Genomic DNA, 8,700 nt, shown 5'->3' on the forward strand with positions numbered 1-8,700 from the left:
TGTGTGTGTCATTAATTCCTCTAGCGCCGCTGGGTTAGGGCCTCCCTGACCGAGCTGCTCTCGGCAGTCCTTAGCATTAATATTGACAAACAGACAAAACACAGGAAACCATAAAATAACTCTGTAATTACCCCATTGGCACTGAGTTTGCTATTCTAGAGGGTCATAGGAAAGGTTTTCCTCAGTGGAACCAGAGTTCTCATTGGCATGTTGTGGTAACAATGCAGAGCTACTAAACAGAAATTTGGTTACAGGAACAGGTTTATCGCCTTTGCCTTACATTTAAAAGAGACATTTAAATCATTTATTTTCTCCTTTTTGTGTTTGGGCTTTTTAAACTCTTTGAAATATCCTTCAAGAATTCTCATTGGTCTAATTTTCTACTTTACATGTTCGTTTACAATCTCTTGGAAGTCTTTCTGTTTTTGTTGTTGTTGTTTGTTTGTTTGTTTGTTTGAGGCAGAGTCTCCCTCTGTCGCTCAGGCTAGAGTGCAGTGGTGCAATCTCGGATCACTGCAATCTCTGCCTCCCAGATTCAAGTGATTCTTGAACTCTAGCTGGGACTACAGGCATGGGCCATTACACCCAGTTAATTTTCGTATTTTTAGTAGAGACGGGGTTTCACCATGTTAGCCAGACTGGTCTTGAACTCTTTGCCTCAAGTAATCTGCCTGCCTCGGCCTCCCAAAGTTCTGGGATTACAGGCGTGAACCACTGCACCCGACCTGGAAGTCTTTTCTAATTCTTCCACTAGTGTAAGGCATTGCTTAACACATTTTTATCTTCTTTACTAAACTCTAAGCATATATAGAAGTCAACAAAATGTTACACATTCTTAACCTCTAACACTTAACACTGTCTGAATAAATGACTGAAGAAACTATATTCCCATTTTTCTTAGATTATTTGTTCTCTTGACTTGTATTCTAACTTTTGTATTAGTTTCTTTTTACATATTTTAAAAGCCTCTACCCTTGTTCTTGGCAGTATGTTATTATATGTCATATGAGATACAGATATATAGATATATATACACACACATATCGATAAATGGACCTATACATAGCTATGTATGTTACATGCCATATGCTTGGGTTTAGACTGTATTGCAAAGCATCTTTGTCATTGTCACTCATTATGTCTCATATATTTGATGTTCTTAAGATTAGAACCATGGTGGGAAAATAACATAAGGGATATGTAGTCAGCCTTGGTTTACTTATATTTATTTCCTTAGCAGCACATTAAGCATGAGGATGCTGCTTCCATGTTTCACATCAGCATCTTTAGTTATCTTTGCAATGTTTCTGGTAGCCACTAGCTTTCTATGGTCTTAAAGAGAAAATGATGGCCTTAGCAAAAGCTTTTTTTTAAAAAAAAGATCTAAACGTAATGACCATTCTTTCCATTTATTTCTTTTAGTGTGTTTTACAATTTCTCTTAAGTTTATCAAACATGCATTGTGTGCCTAGTTGGACTCCATCTGGTGACTCATGTCATCTGCTATTATTTCTATGTGGTTTAAGCCTCTATATTTCTTAACAATTAATTTTAAGAAATGTTATTGCTACTTCAGCTTCCTTGTATTCGTCATTTCACCTTTCTCTAGAGTCATAATAAACTCCATCAGGGTTGGTTCAAGAAAAATAAATCACAATCAAAGTCGAAGTTCCCAAGTACGACCAAAAATAATGGAAAATAAAAACGTATGAGATGGTAGAGGCCATCAAATTCAGGTGTGGAGTCAGAGAACCCATGTCTGAATCTTGGCCCTAGGATGTATCAACGTGCACAAGTTACTGAACTGATGAACCTCCCTTTTCTCATCTTCTTTTAATAATGAGGATGGCTTTTTCCATTATGCAATAACCTTGTAAAGCTGCTTCCACCTCCTTGGCACTTACAAAATGCTTCAGTACAACTCAACACACAATTGTGTCATCACCAGGCCTGACCCTGGCAAGATAAAGGGGAAAAGGAATGCCCCTGGCCTCAGAGTCCAATCTCATCTGGCTCCCACCCCACCTTTGACCCTTTCCTTCAAATCATGGTGCCTTCCCAACAGATCACAAAGAATGCTGATGAGTGATGTTCTTCGGGTCTCATGTTGGAGAAAGTCTTGATGTGAGGTTGCAGATGAAGGTCTATGATTTGGAGAACATTCTATTAATAGAACTGTAAGCACAGATGGCCCAGAGTTCTTTTCAGGGACAGCTTTTTGAACCACATCCATGGCAGCTGGTTCACATGAGATGGTCTTTACCAGTGGAAGAAGGAATCAGGTGGCCTGGCTCAATTTCAATTGGGTGGCACCCTGTGAAATTAGACACTATTTAGCATATATTTGCTGGTTTGTGATACAGATTGTCTTGTGATTCTACAGCTCTTTCCTTACAAAAAAGCTTCAGTTGCTTGCAGCTTAGCTAGACTACTGTCCTGCTAGCTCCTACTTTCCTTCTATGTGATTAATGGCATTTATGTTTCAGATAAAGCTAAATTAAAACTAAAGATTAAAAGTAGAATTTGATTTAAAAACAGCGTGATGTGACATGAGACCATGGAATGAGCAAATACTCTACATGCTACCAATGTTGTTTGGTTGAAATTAACATCATACTCAACACTGCTCTTTGTCAATAGTCACTAGGTGAAAAAAAAATTCAGACAGGGAGAAGGCTCGGTGATGTCTGTAAATGAGATTCTTCTGTTGAGCTGGAGTAAGGGAATGGGCCTGCTTTGGTCTGTATGTGTCCTGTCAAAGTTCTGATGCTCAAATCCTAACCTCCAGGATGATGGTATTAGGAGATGGGCCTTTGTTAGCTGATTAGGTTTTCCCAATGTGGGTTGGGTGTCCGGAGACACCAAATCGAATGGCACTTTGATCTTGGACTTCGTAGCTTCCAGAACTGTTAAAAATACATTTCTGTTCTTTATAAGCCACTCAGTTTATGACATCTTGTTGAAGCAACTGGAACACACTAAGACAGGGACAATGGGATTTTTACTATTTTAAGTATTGATATGTTGAAGAACTATTTTAAATACTGTGATAAAACAAAACCACAGCAACAACAAACTTTGCTGATGTTCTGTACTGGAAATGTCTTGTTTGCTGCAAGACTCACAGAACTTGCAAGCTGACATTTCTTCTTGCCGTGAGATTTTTATGTTAACTGCTTGGTCCACAGGCTTGTTTTCTTCTCAGTATCTGCCACAGTATTCCTACTGCAGGCTCCGTTTGTGACCTGTGATTGGTGGGGGCTGTGGTGATTGTGGATGGAGAAAAGGAGTCCTTGTTTATTGCTTTTTAAACTTGAATAATTTCCAGAATTACCTAGAAGAACTTATAAAAATTCACATTTCTCTCTTCACAATTCTGATTTTCTAAGTCCAGTGGGAAGCTTAGGAGTACATATTTTTATAAATCTTCTTAGGTGAGTCTGTTTAGGTTGGTGCAAAAGTAATTGCAGTTTTTACCTTTACTTTCTATAGCAAAGCCCACAATTACTTTTGCACCAGCCTAATAATAAAGAACCAGAATTAAAACCAGAAGATGTGCTTCTGGTCTTGCTTCTAGTAACTAGATTCTAGAATTTTTATCTTGACCCCCATTCCTAGGAACTAAATCATGGGTAAGTTAGCTTAGTGCCCATGTCCTTTTTCTGACACTGCCTAGAAAACTTTAAAACTGTGCAATTGCTGGGCACAGTGGCACATGCCTGTAATCCCAGCACTCTGAGAGGCCAAGGTGGGCAACTTGAGGCCAGGAATTTGAGACCAGCCTGGCCAACATGGCAAAATCTTGTCTCTACTAAAAATACAAAAATTAGCCAGGCATGGCAGTGTACACCTGTAATCCTAGCTATTTGGGAGGTTGAGGTAGGAGAATCGGGAGAGTCGCTTGAATGGAGGAAACGGAGTTTGCAGTGAGCTGAGAGTGCGCCACTGCACTCCAGCCTGGGTGACAGAGTGAGACTCTGTCTCAAACACACACACACACACACACACTCTCACCACAAAACTGTGTGATTTACTTTGTTATTTCCAGTTGGCTTTCTCCGTATATTTTCACCTGGAAGAAAGTCCTAAACTTGAAATCCCAATACCCAGGGCCGTATGGAGGGGACAGGATGCCTTGCTGCAGGTCTCTTTGGATATGCAATCTTGCCTGCTCCTAGCTTCCCTGATACTGTCCTTGCTCTGTCTCCACCTGTCAGAACATCTACTTTTGTTATATTGGGTGTCTCTAACTTGAGCTTTCTGCACTACCACCTGTTGCCTGACAAATCCTTGCAAATTTAGACAGGATAGTGATCACCTGCAGCATGAGTTAAATAGATTTTTTCATTCACTCACTCCAGTCAATAAATCAGAAATCCTGGGAACTGGTCATAGGAATCTACATTTTTAACAAGTAGCCAAGTCTCTCTGATACAATTACTCCTGGGCCACACTCTAAGAAAAGGAACCTAGAACTAGACTCACTTCCCTAAGTTCAGTTCCTATCTTGTGGGCAGATCTTATTTTAAGTCTTAACTCAGGTAAGTCTCATCCATCCTGTTACAGTTAACACACCCACTCATGTGTCTGTGTGATGAAATACACCAGCATTAAGTTAATCCAAATGTCACCTCTTCCAATTCTGATCTTCCCCACTTGAGATGTATCTTGCCCTCTCCTGGACTTTCATAGCTATTTGTTCATCTCTTTAGGTAGTCTTCCTATCTCATTATCTTGTACAGCCTTTTATCCAACTTAAGAGGCTTTGAACTTCTTGAGGCAGGTCTAGGTCTGGGTTTTCTCTGTTTTCAGCACTTGGCGCAGTGACACAGGCCTGGCACATAGGAGGTGACCAAAAATGCTTATTGAATAAAAGAGATATAGTGCTGGATGCTGCATTTGGAACTGGAGGTATAAGAAAGTCCTGTGATTTTCAGAGGTTTATTCTTTTCTTGGAAAGTAGTGATTTGAAAGCATTTTAAGACTTTCCTTGAAAATGTTAGTTACAGAAAATTTTTCTAAAAAGAATAATAATTGGTTGTAATGGTGAAAAGAGGGAATATTCCAAGAAGGACCATAAAAATGATAATGCCTAGTCTTTCTGTCTAGTCACAACTTTGGTAGATTGTTTATAGATGGGACTTGGCAGACTGTTTATAGAGAGGAATTATTTGGCCAACATGAGTTAGGCCACAACAAAACTGTGTTTTTAAAAACAGTGTGTGCAATACCTTACTCTCCATAGTATTTGCCTGTTTTTAGGTCAAAACAAACTAAATCAGCTAGCTTCAGAAATTGACCCCTCAGAAACATTTTTTCAGAATGTTTGAAACACTTTCTTTCAAGAGAGACCTCGACGTTGGACACTATTTTTCCATTTCAATGCACAGAGAACTGAGTTTTTTTCCGAAGCGCTCCATGAAACTCCCTAAGAAGCAAAAGACCAATTCACCTGACCATTTCTTCTACAATGCAGTTGATAATCAGGCTTGGACTCTTGGTTTTATGTATTTCTTTTCCTTTTCATCAAGGAAAGGGACTAAAGGAAATAAGTTTGTGTTAGTTTCTTCACTTATTTCTCTTTCTCCTCTTGGCCATAAGAACAAAAAAGCTTTACAGTGTTACTCACAAAATGAGGTGGTAAAACTAAAGCTGCAGCCTTCTGTTTTCAAAAAAATTAGCCGGTATCAGCAAATGTATGACAATTACCAGAAGCCCTAAAGTGTTCACCAGTTGAAGAAGTGGGATATGTGAGTTGATGCAACTCAACAGCAAGTTTCCAGTGGAACAGTCCATTAAAAAAAAATCATACAAGTTAGTTTAACAGACTTTAATATGAAGAATTACTAATCACTTTTTAGGGAACTGAACATTTAAATAGGTAAAAGTAGTGATTCAAAGAGTGTTTTAGTGCTGCTATAACAAAATACATGAGACTGGATAATTTATGAAAAACAGAAATTTATTCCTCACACTTCTGATGGCTAGGAAATCTAAGATCAAGGCATTGTCAGGTTGGGGTTTCTGGTGAGTGCTCTCTCCTTCCAAGATGGAGCCTTGCTCTGCATACTCAGAAGAGGAACATGGTGTCCTCACATGGAGGAAGGCAGAAGGGCAAATGAACCGGAACAATACATGAAGTTGCTTTTATAAGGGTCTTAATACCACTCATGAGGGAGGAGCCCTCAAGATCTAATCACCTCTTCAATGTTCCACCTCTTACTGTCATCACATTGGCCATTAAGTTTCAATACCTGAATTTTGGAGAGGACACATTCCAACCATAGGGCAAAGGTGGTAACTGCAGGAAGTAGGTTTGCCCCTAGGGCTTGGGAAAAAGAAAAAAGACTGGGATTATTAAATTTAGAAGTCAATAGAAGAGCTTATAAAATTGGGATCTGGACTTTGAGGAGGAATGTTTTGGGCTACCAAGTAGCACCTCAGGAACTTGCAAGAGGGTAACCATGGAACCCGAGAAACTTAAGGCTATAATATAAATGAACAGAAATCTCTGTTCTTAAGATGCTCACAGTGTAGTGAGGAAGGTAATAACATATGCAAAGGTAATTTGCAAATTGCAAGATATTGTATAAGAAGAAATTTATACTACAGTTATTTATAATAAATTTCAAATGCATGTATCATGAACATTCAAATGAGACATTCTGGGAGCAGTCTAGATGTGATATCTTCTGCCCATTGTCAAACTGGTGTTAGACTATGGGACCTAATTTTTGCTTTGTAATATACAATAATCAGTTATAAACCTATACACCACAATCGGTTTCTAAATTTCTTTAATTAGGACCTAGACTTATTAAAAGTAACATAAATTTCACAGTATGTGCCTCATTGATATTCATGATTTGTTTATTATAGCCTAGCTTTCCTGGGTCGACTTCAGAAGGTTCTAGTGACTATTGAGCTTCTTGAGGGAGTTGGATAGGGTGGAGCCAAGAGAGGCGGGAAAGTGTTGCTGTTGTCATATTTTTTGAGAAGTTTTTAAATGCACAGAAACAGAAATTGAGTCATTAAATACAGGAAAGATAATGTAAACTAAGTGTTTTCCTCATTTAGTGATTCTAACTTACTGTCTCAGGGGCAAAAAATTGTTTATCACAAACTTCAAGAGTTAGAAAATAGTTCCTTAACAGTCCACAGATTACACATACTTTCAGGTGAAAAATGATTTCAGATAAGTCTTTCTCAGCTGTACTGAAAAACACAGGTGGCAAAATCAATATTTATATTTTGGTTGATTACAAGTGAACATGAAATTTAATTATGAAATAATGGGCACAGAGAATACTTCCTTTTGGTTTAGGATAGCAATCTTTCCCTGTACAATTTCATCCCAGAAATCAACTGATTTATGTAAATGCCACATAGATATTCTGCATTTTGTCTAAAAGAAAATATGCTACAAATATCTGCAGAGAGGATCTCTCCTGGTAATTAGCTTCTCATTATGCAGCTCATCCCACAATCCACTCAAATAGTCCTCTATGCTAATTGCACAATATTTCATTGTTAGCAGAAAGTGCAAATAGCATCCTCATCATTTAACAGAAGTTGGTTCCTTAATACAGACCTTTTGTAAAATGAAGCACATTTTCTGGCACATCTATGTTAAAGAAAAATATTATTCATGACACTTGAAAAAGACAGTAGAGAAGACTTCTCTACTACAAAGGGGTTTTGTGGTAGGAGTGAGAAATCTGTCTCAACTCCAAATACAATAAGGACAAGTGGAGATTTTTAGCCAAGGAGTCGGGTTAGGGGGTGAGGTGGCCAAGTGGATAGAAAATTACTAAGAGGAAACATCAGGGATGAGGATAATTCTTGCTAAGTCCACTTGCCAGGATGATTGCTGAAGGCAGGCCAGAGTGATAAGATATTGAGGGTGGGAGAAGTGAGGAATTTGATCAGATATCAAGGGTGGTAGATTTTTGCTAACCTGATACAGCAGGATTCTTGCTAGAAGTGGACTAAACCAGATGAACCCAAAAGCTCAAAAGTCAGAGCTCAGTTTAGAAGACTTCAGAAAAGAGTGACTTAGAGTTAGGTCAAGGAAGAGTCTTTGTCAATAGCACTTAAAATAGTTCTTGACTGATTTATTAAATTTCTTATAATTAAAACATGGGTAGGTATATTTTAAGTCACACTTTATATTAGTGTGATATATTGTTATGCAACAGTTTGTCTTCTGAATACCTCAGTATTTCTTTGGCTTTCTCATTTTTACCTTTAAAACTATAAATGAATGGCATTAAAATTATGTGTAGCATTTAATGACATGACTTTTTAGGAATTATGAATTATAAAGACAGTCTATACTTAGAATATTTAGGGTCTTTTTGCAATTATTCTCATCTGCCCAAGAGCAATTCTTATTAATAAACTAATAACAATAATTCTTAGAGTAAACCTTTGAGTCTTTCCTATGTGACAGATAATGGGTTAAAATCTTTACATGATGATGATGATTATTATTATTATATAACAGTTTATTTCAGCCATCACCCATCAGACACGTATGCTATTGCCATTTTTCTCCATTACACATAGTACTGTGAGTAAGAGCAGTCGTGGCAGAATTGCTAGGAGAGAAGGCATGGCCTTTTTTTTTTTTTGAGTCTCTCTCTGTCTCTAGGCTGGAGTGCAGTGGTTAGGCTCACTACAACCTCAGCCTCCTGGGTG

The sequence above is a fragment of the Colobus angolensis genome, unplaced genomic scaffold (assembly GCF_000951035.1).
Source record: "Colobus angolensis palliatus isolate OR3802 unplaced genomic scaffold, Cang.pa_1.0 Scaffold221, whole genome shotgun sequence".
Taxonomy (NCBI): domain Eukaryota; kingdom Metazoa; phylum Chordata; class Mammalia; order Primates; family Cercopithecidae; genus Colobus; species Colobus angolensis.